This window comes from Ostrea edulis, chromosome 8, assembly GCF_947568905.1.
Source record: "Ostrea edulis chromosome 8, xbOstEdul1.1, whole genome shotgun sequence".
NCBI lineage: Eukaryota > Metazoa > Mollusca > Bivalvia > Ostreida > Ostreidae > Ostrea > Ostrea edulis.
Window position 1 is genome coordinate 1,581,515 of NC_079171.1, and position 16,450 is coordinate 1,597,964.

The 16,450-nt window shown below is 32.4% G+C and overlaps 1 protein-coding gene and 1 pseudogene across 2 annotated transcripts in view; both read left to right on the plus strand.

Moving 5' to 3' along the window:
• LOC125682852 (uncharacterized) overlaps nucleotides 1–16,450 on the plus strand; it is a 265,876-nt gene that overhangs the window by 214,797 nt on the left and 34,629 nt on the right. The window lies entirely within an intron of this gene.
• LOC125660976 (uncharacterized) overlaps nucleotides 8,599–16,450 on the plus strand; it is a 100,915-nt pseudogene continuing 93,063 nt past the window's right edge.

The following is a 16,450-nucleotide window of genomic DNA, read 5'->3' on the forward strand; positions in this document are numbered from 1 at the left end:
GGGTCGGGGGGGTGGGGGCATTTCTGGCCTGTGTTTCCCCCCATCTGTCAATCAAGACAGAGGGCATGTGTGGTTTATTGGGTGAATAATAAACCCTCAGGTGTTTATTGGGGGAAGAATAAACCCTCAGGTGTTAATGTTTATTGGGGAAAGAATAAACCCTCAGGTGTTAATATGTTTATTGGGGAAAGAATACCCCTCGGTAAATTGGGGTCCACGTGTGTCTACCAGACCGGGGCCCCCTCCACCTCTTTTAACAGGAGGGGAAGCTTTCCTTGGAGTACTCAGTGTCAGCAGTACTATCAGCCAGGAAGCAATTCTTTGGGAAACAGGGTAAACAGATATGTCAACCAATGCAACCCCTGTCCACATGTTGTTTTCTATACATGGGACTCCATTTACACTTGTGCCCAACACAAGGCCCCCGTTTTGCCCGTTATGCACCTTGTGTGTTGGTAGCTCGGTTGTTCCCCCCAGACTTGAGTTTTAGTAAGCAATGCGGCCATTTATCTCCACTTTCCTGTTGTATGCACAGCTTGTGTTCAGCTGATTATGATATCAATAAATGGGTAAATCAAGTTGGTGTTTTGGGTTTTGTTTCCACGGTAATGGTTTGAACCCAATATAATGGAGGGAAGTTTGTGTATATTCCCCATTGTTTTTGCTATCAAGTGGCTCAGCCACTTCAGCCAAGAGTTTAGACGTCCCTAGGTGGGCATATCGACTGTTCAATCAAGCGCTGTATAAAATATTAGTCATTGTTTGTGTTCAATCAAGCGCTGTATAAAATATTAGTCATTGTTTGTGTTCAATCAAGCGTTGTATAAAATATTAGTAATTGTTTGTGTTCAATCAAGCGCTGTATAAAATATTAGTGATTGTTTGTGTATATAAGCACTGTATTAAATATTAGTCATTGTGTATATAAGCACTGTATTAAATATTAGTAATTGTTTGTGTTCAATCAAGCGTTGTATAAAATATTAGTGATTGTTTATGTATATAAGCACTGCATAAAATATTAGTGATTGTTTGTGTTCAATCAAGCGCTGTATAAAATATTAGTCATTGTTTGTGTATATAAGCACTGTATTAAATATTAGTAATTGTTTGTGTATATAAGCACTGTCTTAAATATTAGTCATTGTTTGTGTATATAAGCACTGTATTAAATATTAGTAATTGTTTGTGTTCAATCAAGCGCTGTATAAAATATTAGTGATTGTTTGTGTATATAAGCACTGTATTAAATATTAGTAATTGTTTGTGTATATAAGCACTGTATAAAATATTAGTGATTGTTTGTGTATATAAGCACTGTATTAAATATTAGTGATTGTTTGTGTATGTAAGCACTGTATTAAATATTAGTAATTGTTTGTGTATATAAGCGCTGTATAAAATATTAGTAATTGTTTGTGTATATAAACACTGTATAAAATATTAGTGTTTGTTTGTGTATATAAGCACTGTATAAAATATTAGTAATTGTTTGTGTTTATAAGCACTGTATTAAATATTAGTAATTGTTTGTGTATATAAGCACTGTATAAAATATTAGTAATTGTTTGTGTTTATAAGCACTGTATTAAATATTAGTAATTGTTTGTGTATATAAGCACTGTATAAAATATTAGTAATTGTTTGTGTATATAAGCACTGTATTAAATATTAGTAATTGTTTGTGTATATAAGCGCTGTATAAAATATTAGTAATTGTTTGTGTATATAAGCACTGTATTAAATATTAGTAATTGTTTGTGTATATAAGCGCTGTATAAAATATTAGTAATTGTTTGTGTTTATAGGCACTGTATAAAATATTAGTAATTGTTTGTGTATATAAGCACTGTATAAAATATTAGTAATTGTTTGTGTATATAAGCACTGTATTAAATATTAGTAATTGTTTGTGTATATAAGCGCTGTATAAAATATTAGTGTTTGTTTGTGTATATAAGCACTGTATTAAATATTAGTAATTGTTTGTGTTTATAAGCGCTGTATAAAATATTAGTAATTGTTTGTGTATATAAGCGCTGTATAAAATATTAGTGATTGTTTGTGTTTGTAAGCACTGTATTAAATATTAGTAATTGTTTGTGTATATAAGCGCTGTATAAAATATTAGTAATTGTTTGTGTATATAAGCACTGTATAAGATATTAGTGTTTGTTTGTGTATATAAGCACTGTATAAAATATTAGTAATTGTTTGTGTTTATAAGCGCTGTATAAAATATTAGTGTTTGTTTGTGTATATAAGCGCTGTATAAAATATTAGTGTTTGTTTGTGTATATAAGCACTGTATAAAATATTAGTAATTGTTTGTGTTTATAAGCACTGTATTAAATATTAGTGATTGTTTGTGTATATAAGCACTGTATTAAATATTAGTAATTGTTTGTGTATATAAGCACTGTATTAAATATTAGTAATTGTTTGTGTATATAAACACCGTATTAAATATTAGTAATTGTGTGTGTATATAAGCACTGTATTAAATATTAGTAATTGTTTGTGTATATAAGCACTGTATAAAATATTACTAATTGTTTGTGTATATAAGCACTGTATAAAATATTAGTGTTTGTTTGTGTATATAAGCACTGTATAAAATATTAGTAATTGTTTGTGTTTATAAGCACTGTATAAAATATTAGTAATTGTTTGTGTATATAAGCGCTGTATAAAATATTAGTGATTGTTTGTGTTTGTAAGCACTGTATTAAATATTAGTAATTGTTTGTGTATATAAGCGCTGTATAAAATATCAGTAATTGTTTGTGTATATAAGCACTGTATAAGATATTAGTGTTTGTTTGTGTATATAAGCACTGTATAAAATATTAGTAATTGTTTGTGTTTATAAGCACTGTATTAAATATTAATAATTGTTTGTGTATATAAGCACTGTATAAAATATTAGTAATTGTTTGTGTATATAAGCACTGTATTAAATATTAGTAATTGTTTGTGGATATAAGCGCTGTATAAAATATTAGTGATTGTGTATATAAGCACTGTATAAAATATTAGTAATTGTTTGTGTATATAAGCACTGTATTAAATATTAGTGATTGTTTGTGTATATAAGCACTGTATTAAATATTAGTAATTGTTTGTGTATATAAGCACTGTATTAAATATTAGTAATTGTTTGTGTATATAAGCGCTGTATTAAATATTAGTAATTGTTTGTGTATATAAGCACTGTATTAAATATTAGTAATTGTTTGTTTGTGTATATAAGCGCTGTATAAAATATTAGTAATTGTTTGTGTATATAAGCGCTGTATTAAATATTAGTAATTGTTTGTTTGTGTATATAAGCACTGTATAAAATATTAGTAATTGTTTGTGTATATAAGAACTGTATTAAATATTAGTAATTGTTTGTGTACATAAGCAACGTATTAAATATTAGTAATTATTTTATGTATGCAAGCACTGTATAAAATATTAGTAATTGTTTGTGTATATAAGCACTGTATTAAATATTAGTAATTGTTTGTGTATATAAGCACTGTATTAAATATTAGTAATTGTTTGTTTGTGTATATAAGCGCTGTATAAAATATTAGTAATTGTTTGTGTTTATAAGCACTGTATTAAATATTAGTAATTGTTTGTGTATATAAGCACTGTATTAAATATTAGTAATTGTTTGTTTGTGTATATAAGCGCTGTATAAAATATTAGTACTTGTTTGTGTATATAAGCGCTGTATAAAATATTAGTAATTGTTTGTTTGTGTATATAAGCACTGTATTAAATATTAGTAATTGTTTGTGTATATAAGCGCTGTATAAAATATTAGTAATTGTTTGTGTATATAAGCGCTGTATTAAATATTAGTAATTGTTTGTGTATATAAGCACTGTATAAAATATTAGTAATTGTTTGTTTGTGTATATAAGCGCTGTATAAAATATTAGTAATTGTTTGTTTGTGTATATAAGCGCTGTATAAAATATTAGTAATTGTTTGTTTGTGTATATAAGCACTGTATAAAATATTAGTAATTGTTTGTGTATATAAGCACTGTATTAAATATTAGTAATTGTTTGTTTGTGTATATAAGCGCTGTATAGAATATTAGTAATTGCTTGTGTATATAAGCGCTGTATTAAATATTAGTAATTGTTTGTGTATATAAGCACTGTATTAAATATTAGTAATTGTTTGTGTACATAAGCACTGTATTAAATATTAGTAATTGTTTGTGTACATAAGCACTGTATAAAATATTAGTAATTATTTGTGTATATAAGCACTGTATTAAATATTAGTACTTGTTTGTGTATATAAGCACTGTATAAAATATTAGTAATTGTTTGTGAATATTAGCACTGTATTAAATATTAGTAATTGTTTGTTTGTGCATATAAGCACTGTATTAAATATTAGTAATTGTTTGTTTGTGTATATAAGCACTGTATTAAATATTAGTACTTGTTTGTGTACATAGGCAACGTATTAAATATTAGTAATTGTTTTATGTATGTAAGCACTGTATTAAATATTAGTAATTGTTTGTTTGTGTACATAAGCAACGTTTTAAATATTAGTAATTGTTTTTATGTATGTAAGCATTGTATAAAATATTATGAATTATTTGTTTGTGTATATAAGCACTGTACAAAATATTATGAATTGTTTGTTTGTGTATATAAGCACTGTACAAAATATTAGTAATTGTTTGTTTGTGTATATAAGCACTGTACAAAATATTACCAATTGTTTGTTTGTGTATATAAGCACTGTATTAAATATTAGTAATTGTTTGTTTGTGTATGTAAGCACTGTATAAAATATAAGTACGTGTTTGTTTGTGTATGTACGCACTGTACATAATATTAGTAATTGTTTGTTTGTGTATGTAAGCACTGTATAAGTATTAGTAATTATTTGTTTGTGTATATAAGCACCGTATTAAATATTAGTAATTGTTTGTTTGTGCATATAAGCACTGTATTAAATATTAGTAATTGTTTGTTTGTGTACGTAAGCACTGTATTAAATATTAGTAATTGTATGTTTGTGTATATAAGGTATGTATAACCTATTAGTAATCGGTTGTTTGTTTGAAAGACACTTCACTCGAGAATTAAAGGCCTGGTTTGTTTACACTCAGAGTGATAACACTCACGTGACGTGCTATAAACGAGGACGGTAAACAGGGTGGTTTATTTAGCAGCTTTACACACCAGATATCCAAACTTCACGGACGTAACCGTACACCTACCCGGCCGAATTGTACATTGATATAACTCTACAGAGGACAAAGGAACAGTTCAATGATTGTGGAGTGGACAATATAAGGTAAATATTTACACCTCTACACAGTTTCAAATGAAAAGGTGAATATAACGAACTAAAACAGCCCATCAAGATATTGGGCCCACCGCGCATGTGGCCGGTTTCACTAGAAAAGAAGGTTAATATAATGAACAATGAACAATGATCAATCTCATAACTCGAATACAAAAATATGAAATTGGACAAATACTAATCCCTGTCTAAGAACAGTAAGCTTACACCTACCCTGTCGAATTGTATATTAATGTAAATCTGGAATAGCTACACTTAACTCTACAGAGGACAGAGGACAGAGCAATAGTTCAATGATAGTGGAGTGGACAATTTAAGGTAAATATCTACATATCTACACAGTTTCAAATGAAAAGGTGAATATAACGAACTATAACAGCCCATCAAGATATTGGGTCCACCGTGCATGTGGCCGGTTTCACTAGAAAAGAAGGTTAATATAATGAACAATGATCAATGAACAGCAAGCATCCCTTGTCGATCGGTCACACCCGCCATGAGCTCTATATCTTCATCAGGTAAACGGAGTAATTTGTAGTCAAAATCAGTGTACCAAGAACGGCCTAACAATTGGTGTGAAACACGACAAACAGTATTTGACAAAATGGCAGGTTGTATTTGCAAACTACATCAATATATCTACCATGATATTGGGGAAATGTTGACTTTGAACGTGCCTGTTGGAACTCAAACTGCTTACCCTAATCATGTAAAAAAAAAAAAGACGGCATTCGACCTAGTGTTACATTTAATTTGTAATTTAGATCGTTAGTTATGCGGCAATCACTGTTCACGTCAAATCTACGAAAATCCATAAAATTCACGTAGAATGCAAACTTTAATTTCTGGGGCGATACCACTATCTGTGTTCGTGACAATTTTGTTATTTAGTTTAGGTTGAAACCACACTGAACCATCTTATCAAATCAATGTGCATGTGCACATCTTGTCAAATTTAATTTTCGCCACACGTTGACCTCTTCCAAGGGTCATTAGGCATACGTCGTTTAGAAAATTATTTGAAAACATTCTTACATTTATATCCAATGCGTCAGTTGTACTTTTAGTATTGAAACAATATGTCGAGGGTAACACATGTACTTCATATGCAAAAACGATTACGATTTCATATTGTTGTCAGTCTTTTATATGACTTTGATGACGTATATATTTGTAGAAAAATAGATAAAACAGCGTAGTGATGGTACAGAGTACTCATTTAAAAGTTCTTATACTGAAGATCAAGAGATACTGAATGATAAATATATCAATCGTACATCTTATATTGAAATAGAAGGTACAAGGTCATATGTATCAATCGTTCATCTGATATTGAAATAGAAGGTACACGGCTATATACATATCAATCGTACATCTTATATTGAAATAGAAGGTACAAGGTTATATATGTGATTGGTATACACAAATTGTTTAGAGATTTCAGATTGCTGTCAGCTTTTTATCATACCTTTATGAACAATTTATTTGTGTACGTTTAGAGAAAACCAAACATATGTTGATCAAGTAAAAAGGTAACCCATAATCAAAATTAATATGTAAAGAACTACCTAACAATGGGTACGTATCACATCAGTTAGAATTAGACACAACGATCAGTGGAATTCCATATGGAATCATTAATCTTTAGATTAGCTTTGAATTTGTGATTATTTTTATATACTTAGTGCTCTTACATACAGCTCTTACAGTGATGTTAATCAAAACCTGATGTTTGTTATTATGCATATGTCCTTTTTTATGTATTTAATTATTCCTAAGGGTTGTTTTAAATTGTTTCATATGTTATTAGGGTAAGCATATCATTACATTGGCGCTATATATTAATAATAATATTTATGCATTTTTATTCTGACACTATGAATATTTTATTCAAATGTTTGTGCACATCGATTTTATCTCATCTTTTCTTTCACATTTGTAAAGCGCTTTAGAGAACTAATGTTGATAGGGCGCTATATAAATCTTTTAATTACAATTTCAATTACAGCTGCCAAAGTTTTCGTGAACCGCAGATATTAAAATATGATTATCTGCTTATTTGCCGTTCACCTGATTCAGGTTTTATCTATTTAGTACGTGTATAGATTGTGTCATCTTGTACAAACAATGTCAATCACAATTCTGAAGTACACACGGTCATATATCAAGCATTTGTGGAGATTGTACCCTAAATTTGTTCCGGGTTTGTGTACACATGATATGATAACACTCACGTGACCTGTCATAAATTGGGGAGGGTAGATAGGGAGGTGATTACCAGTTACACTGACTTCATTCACTCTAGATCTCTACACGTCACGATCAGCATCCTACATTAAACCGGCCAAACCACGCAGGGATAACATTGCAGCTTTTAGAGAGGACAGCTTCAGGTAAATGTTTTTTTAGCAATAAAGTTGGTTATCTTTCAGACACCCTGACACGTAATCAAACTGCAAGACTGTTCGTGAATTTCCATAGCGGACTGTTGAAAGTATATAATGTTAGTCAGAAACGTCTAAACAAGCAACGAAATGAGAAATCTCCTATTTACCCCTTTTATTTTAGTGTAGTTTATTGTACAGAAAAGTGGATTTTTAATTCATTTCATGTTAATTAAAAATCAAGTAAACTTTGAGTTATAGCTTGCAGACTTCAACTCATATATGGAATTTGTGTGATCATTTTATCGCGCATTTCATTGCAATTGTTATTCACAGGTAATTGATGTCTATTGTTTAATGTTGGTTATGTGACAACCGCTATTCACGCCAAATCCAGGAAAATACATGAAATTGATATAAAATGTTGACTTGAATTTCCCGTGAGTCGCCTTTGTAGTTGTTAGTGTTGTTAGTGTGCATATTCGCATCTTGTCGGATATTATAATTTAAATTTCTTCACACATTAACCCTTTTCAATGGGTTATTATGCAGATGTCGTTTGAAGAATTATTTTGAACACATTCTTCATAAATAAAGTCTTGTGAGGTTATAACAGTAACCCATAGTCACAATTAGTATGTAAAGAATTATCTAACAATTAGTACGTACCACATCAGTTAGATAAAACGATTAGTGGAATTTCCATATAAAATCATTAAATTAGCCAATGTTTTTGTGATATCAAAATATGATTATCTGCTTATTTGTCATTCACCTGATTCAGGTTTTATCTATTTAGAACGTGTATAGATTGTGTCATCTTGTACAAACAATGTCAAACACTATTCTGAAGTACACAGTCACAGATCATACATTTGTGGAGATTGTACTCTGAATTTGTCACGGGTTTGTGTACACATGATATGATAACACTCACGTGACCTGTCATAAATTGGGGAGGGTAGACAGGGAGGTGATTACGAGTTATACTGACTTCATTCACTCTAGATCTCTACACGTCACGATCAGCATCCTACATTAAACCGGCCAAACTATACGCAGGGATAGATACCAGTAACTCTACAGCGATTAGAGAGGACAAGTGTCAGGTAAATGTGATTTTAGCAACAAATTTTGTTATCTTTCAGACATTGAGACACGTAATCAAATTGTAAGGCTGCTCGTTAATTTGTAAAGTAAGCTGATTGATATACATGTCTAAAACGTCTCAAAAAATAAGTAACGAAAGAATAGCCTTGGTAACACTTTTTGGTTAGCCCATTAAAAGGACTCAGTGATTTTTAATCATAATGCAGTAATTGTTCATCGTCCTCTGTTGTGAATTGTTGTTGACTTCAGTAATTGTTCACCGTCCTCTGTTGTAAATTGTTGTTGACTTCAGTAATTGTTCACCGTCCTCTGTTGTAAATTGTTGTTGATTTCAGTAATTGTTCACCCTCCTCTGTTGTAAATTGTTCACCGTCCTCAGTTTTAAATTGTTGTTGACGTCTAATCATGATGCGATAATTTCTCACCGTCATCTGTTGTAAATTGTTGTTGAATTCTAATCATAATATGGTAATTGTTCACCGTCTTCTGTATTAAATTGTTGTTGACTTCTAATCATAATGTGGTAATTGTTCACCGTCCTCTGTTGTAAATTGTTGTTGACTTCAGTCATACTTGCCATAAAACTCTCATGGGTATAGGATATTCAATCAGGGCCCTGGATAATAAGATTAGGGGATACAATCAGGGCCCTGGACAATAAGATTGATACAATTAGGACCCTGGATAATAAGATTGATACAATTAGGGCCCTGGACAATAAGATTGATACAATCAGTGCCCTGGATAATAAGATTGATACAATCAGTGCCCTAGACAATAAGATTGATACAATCAGGACCCTGGATAATAAGATTGATACAATCAGGACCCTAGACAATAAGATTGATACAATCAGGGCCCTGGACAATAAGATTGATACAATCAGGGCGCTGGACAATAAGATTGATACAATCAGGACCCTGGACAATACGATTGATACAATCAGTGCCCTAGACAATAAGATTGGTATAACCAGGACCCTGGACAATAGCAATCAGGGCCCTAGACAATAAGATTGATACAATCAGGGCTCTGGACATTAATATTGATACAATCAGGGCTCTGGACAATAACAATCAGGGCCCTGGACAATGATATTGATACAAATATATTAAACTTGAAGATAAGTTTCTAATTTCCTAGTATCTACATCTACATCGAGGCATTTGCTGGTGGACTGTTAGTCCCCGTGGGTCTCTACAGCCCAATAGCTAAATACTTCGTTACTAGCTTGAAAATACGGATGTATATTTAATTGCTGTTATAAAATTTAGAAATTCATTTCAAAAGTAAGGATTATATACCTCACGCATAGCTCTTATCCTTGGACGAATTTGACTCCACTTTTTTGGCACACTGTTTTTCCCTATAAAAGCTCAAAACTTCATTGTTATTTCGGATTTCAAACATTTCGGTTGAGCATCACTGAAGAGACATTATTTGTCGAAATGCGCATCTGGTGCATCAAAATTGGCACCGTATAAGTTTTATATCTGAGACAATACTGTGGGAGAGAAGATAACAAACACCGGTCTTGGTAAGGTTAATGCAACAATCAAGATCAGCATTTATCGGGCTTTATTTACTTAATGAAGTGGTGAAGATAACGAACAGTGATCTCATAATGTTGTGTATGCATAATGCTATCTTGTACAAACAGTATAAAGCAAACTACTACATACCACGTGATTTCATACACTTATCGATGTAGTAGTCTGATGTCGCCCGGTGTTGTGTAGGTACAGTATGATGATACCCACGTGACGTTTGATGTAGTAGTCTGATGTCGTCTCGGTGTTGTGTAGGTACAGTATGATGATACCCACGTGACGTTTGATGTAGTAGTCTGATGTCACCCGGTATTGTGAAGGTACAGTATGATGATACCCACGTGACGTTTGATGTAGTAGTCTGATGTCGTCTCGGTGGTGTGTAGGTACAGTATGACGATACCCACGTGACGTTTGATGTAGTAGTCTGATGTCGTCTCGGTGTTGTGTAGGTACAGTATGATGATACCCACGTGACGTTTGATGTAGTAGTCTGATGTCGCCCCGGTGTTGTGTAGGTACAGTATGATGATACCCACGTGACGTTTGATGTAGTAGTCTGATGTCACCCGGTATTGTGAAGGTACAGTATGATGATACCCACTTGACGTTTGATGTAGTAGTCTGATGTCGTCTCGGTGGTGTGTAGGTACAGTATGATGGTACCCACGTGACGTTTGATGTAGTAGCCTGATGTCGCCCACGTGTGGTTTAGATACAGTATGACGATACCCACTTGACGTTTGATGTAGTAGTCTGATGTCGTCTCGGTGTTGTGTAGGTACAGTATGATGATACCCACGTGACGTTTGATGTAGTAGCCTGATGTCGCCCACGTGTGGTTTAGATACAGTATGATGATACCCACGTGACGTTTATTCAATGAGGAGAGTAGACAGTGGTGATTACACTTTGATAGTGCGTTCATTATCTCCATGTCTCCGAACTTCATGAACGTAATTTTAACACTGCTGTATTTTGCATCAATGTATTTCTCGAGTGCCTACATTAACTTTATAGTGGTCAGAGTGGACAGTTTGAAATTGATCTGTAATTTTTTTTTACCAAGATGCTAATCTCTTATAAATTCATTTTTTATAGCGTGCTGTTCAGTCTAACTTTTGTCAATGTCAACTCATATTATAAAGTTATTTTGACGTCATCATGTTATAAAGGCATTCTGACGTCATCATGTTATAGTCATTCTGACGTCATTATGCTATAAGGTAAATCTGACGTCATCATGTTATAAAGTAAATCTGACGTCTTCATGTTCTAAAGTCAATCTGACGTCACCACGTTATAAAATCAATCTGATGTCATCATGTTATCAAATCAATTGACGGCATTGAAAGGAATTCTTAATCTCTATGTTGACATTTTACAATGTATGCGTTTCAGATGCCACTTTCCAATTTTAAAATAGGGCACATATCGAACCATGCGATCTTCGGAAGTTCTCAATCAATAGTTCTTGAAATCTGATGTAGATCTGATCATACTGAAAACTCTAACAACGTACGTAATCGCTGAGTAAATCATTGATCCTTGAAATATACAGTCATGCCTGACAAACTCTTTATTTCATGTCAGAGATGCATAGTCAGTTACTTCTTTCTGTATCATACCTATTTGTAAAAACCCATATTACATTTTTCTGTTACGGAAAAGAACGATCACTCACGGAAAAGTACGAGCTTTAGAAGGAACACACAATAACGTTCACTAAGACCTGAAATTCGCTGACATTTAGAGACACGTCTTTTTACACTCGCTTATCAGTAATAATTATTATGTCTGTGGTTATATTTTTATTATTTCATGGATAATTCTTATGTTTTTATGCAAACAATATTGATTTTAACTATTGTATTTTAATCCGTTTATCAGTATAGTGTGGACTTTTCCTACACGCACATACTGAATCAATGTCAACATTCTGATATCATCTGCATAGGATTTCATATATCCCAAATGACTCGATACGATAAAGCTTGTTCTGAATATGATCACGTGTTAGATAATGGCAGCCTACTGACAAACGAGTTCATGTTACAGGGGTTTCAACAATCTCTTTTAATTCAGAATTTTGCAATTTCTAGTTCGATATAATGATCTAGTTTGCAAATTACAATATCATTGGGTCAAATGCTGTCTATGTGTTTCATACTGATTGTTAGGTCATCTTTGTAAACTCATTTTAACTAGGAATAATCCCATTTACTTAATCAAGATATGGGGCTCATGGTGGGTGTGACGGGTCGACAGGGGATTCTTACTCCTCCTAGACACTTGATCCCACCTCTGGTATATCCAGGTTTCCGTGTTTGCCCACCTTCATATTTTGAAATACAAATAGGAGTTATGAGATTGAACACTGTTCGTTATCTTCACCTTTATAGGAGTTATGAGATTGAACACTGCTCGTTATCTTCACCTTTATAGGAGTTATATGGTGTATCCAGGCGTCCATGTTTGCCCACCTTCGCATTTTGAAATACTTACAGGAGTTATGAGATTTAACACTGCTCGTTATCTTCACCTTTCAATCACGTGTCATTGTTTCATTTATTCCACAAAAATCACGTGTTATTCTTTCATTCCATTCCATAAAACAACGGGTTATTGTTTCATTCCATTCCACTCCACAAAATCACGGGTTGGTGTTTTATTCCATTCCACAAAATCACGGGTTGGTGTTTTATTCCATTTCACAAAATCACGGGTTGGTGTTTTATTCCACCCCACAAAATCACGGGTTGGTGTTTTATTCCACCCCACAAAATCACGGGTTGGTGTTTTATTCCACCCCACAAAATCACGGGTTGGTGTTTTATTCCATTCCACAAAATCACGGGTTGGTGTTTTATTCCATTCCATCTGCGACGATGTGTATGCAGCTCTTCCTCCATTCAATACTCGGATCACTGTAAAATACCCAGCATCCACGTAAATATTTAAAATTAAAGATAGATACATAAATTTACTGTATATATTGTTTTTCTGCTGCCTCCACAGTGACTTGTTTAATATCTGACGTCTGAACTGCATACTCTCGACTGCCTCTACTTTCCTTATTTCTATTCCCAATCTTTCCACAGACGTGTTCATTGGTCAAGTACTGGTCTGGTCAATATTACTTCTTACATAAAGTTATACCTGACGTGTTCATTGGTCAAGTACTAGTCTGGTAAATATTACTTCTTATATAAAGTTATACCTGACGTGTTCATTGGTCAAGTACTAGTCTGGTAAATATTACTTCTTATATAAAGTTATACCTGACGTGTTCATTGGTCAAGTAGTGGTCAGGTAAATAATATTTCTTACATAAAGTTATACCTGACGTGTTCATTGGTCAGGTACTGACGTGTTGATTGGTCTAGTACTGGTCTGGTCAAGTACTGGTCGGGTGAATATTACTTAGTACATAAAGTTATACCTGATGTGTTCATTGGTCAGGTACTGACGTTTTGATTGGTCAAGTACTGGTGTGGTACTTATCACTTATCACATAATGTTATACCTGACGTGTTCATTGGTGAAACACTTGTATACACGTGTGTATAATGTATATATAATAAGTTATATACACATGTGTATAGTCTATATATGATTAGTTATATACACGTGTGTATAGTGTAAATATGATTAGTTGTATACACGTGTGTATAGTCTATATATGATTAGTTGTATACACGTGTGTATAGTCTATATATAATAAGTTATATACACATGTGTATAGTCTATATATGAATAGTTATATACACGTGTGTATAGTCTATATATGATTAGTTATATACACGTGTGTATAGTCTATATATGATTAGTTGTATACACCTGTGTAAAAGTCTATATATGATTAGTTGTATACACGTGTGTATATTCTATATATGATTAGTCATATACACGTGTGTATAGTCTATATATGATTAGCTGTATACACGTGTGTATAGTCTATATATGATTAGTTGTATACACGTGTGTATAGTCTATATATGATTAGTTGTATACACGTGTGTATAGTGTGTATATGATTAATTGTATACACGTGTGTATATTCTATATATGATTTGTTGTATACACGTGTGTATAGTCTATATATGATTTGTTGTATACACGTATGTATAGTCTATATATGATTTGTTGTATACACGTGTGTATAGTGTATATATGATTAATTGTATAGACGTGTGTATCATGTGTATCTGATTAGTTGTATACACGTGTGTATAGTCTATATGATTAGTTGTGTACACGTGTGTATAGTCTATATATGATTAGTTGTATACACGTGTGTATAGTGTGTATATGATTAATTGTATACACGTGTGTATATTCTATATATGATTTGTTGTATACACGTGTGTATAGTCTATATATGATTTGTTGTATACACGTATGTATAGTCTATATATGATTTGTTGTATACACGTGTGTATAGTGTATATATGATTAATTGTATAGACGTGTGTATCATGTGTATCTGATTAGTTGTATACACGTGTGTATAGTCTATATGATTAGTTGTGTACACGTGTGTATAGTCTATATATGATTAGTTGTATACACGTGTGTATAGTGTGTATATGATTAATTGTATACACGTGTGTATATTCTATATATGATTTGTTGTATACACGTGTGTATAGTCTATATGATTAGTTGTGTACACGTGTGTATAGTCTATATGTAATTAGTTGCATACACGTGTGTAGTGTATATATGATTAGTTGTATAGACGTGTGTATCATGTGTATCTGATTAGTTGTATACACGTGTGTATAGTCTATATATGATTTGTTGTATACACGTGTGTATAGTGTAAATATGATCTGTATGTATTAAATATCGTACATTAATTTTCTGTTTAACTGTTTATACTGATTGGCAATTTTCCTTTTAATAGTATTGACGTCGTGATTTGCATTTTAAAATTAGTTTATCTTTATATTTTGTACAACACGAAGATTTTGTTGTTTTTTAATCTACGTAGGTGATATTAGTAAGAAAATTAATAAAGCTGTGTAAACAACACTGCTTGTGAGCAAAATACGTATTATAATATAATGGTGATTTTAATACCTAATGGATAAATTCAACACCATTGCACATACATGCGCGCGATTCCAATAGTTCTCTCTGTTTACCCCGCCCCCGCCTTATGCGCACCTACCTACTACCAATTTAAAAGAAATAAAATTCATAAAATTATTTTTTTTGTAACAATGGCGTATTTCAGAAGAGGAGATTAAAACAAAATGTATAATATTGTACAGAATCTTAGTTTTAAGACAACGATGAATCATTTCAGAATTTGCATTTAATTCTTAAATAGATTGTAGTATATTTGAGTCACCCGATTTATTTTCAGGTTAAAATTCATTGACGAATTTTCATTCATGAATAGGAAGTGGCACGATTGGTTATCGGGGGGGGGGGGGGGGGGGTGCTTTACCGGACGTACCTAGGAATTGAAACTGGTCAGTAGTTTTGAGCAGTTCTTATTTTTGGCGCTTAGAAATGTGCTACTAAACAGCGTGTGAACTTTTTTACTTCATTAAACGAGATTACACAAAGTTAAGAGCTGCAAGGGGATATCGTTTTACTTCAATGAAGGGAATAAAGCGCTTTATCAATGCCCCCCCCCCCCCCCGATCAAATGTTTACAAGTCTATATTGGCAATTTAGAGGATGGAATGTAGAATTCACTTGTGATGTTAAGGAGGTATTCTACATCGTCATAATGGTTGACTTCATTTTCAATATCAATATCAACAATATTTTAAATAGCACCAACAAGCCGATTAGATCAGAAGGTTAGCACGCTGACTACTGAGCTTAAGATTGTGGCTTCGATACCAGCATGTGCTTCTTTCACATTACTATTTATATTGAATTCAATTTGTTTAACTTACATAACTTGCTAAATAGTGCTTATTCAATGTGTGAATGGAAGATAAGTATAACTACTTTTGTATCAGGCGGTGTCTGTAAGACATCAGCATATACATACACTGCACATGTAAACGAGAAAATATCAGGTATTCGATGTATTGAAACGTGTACCGG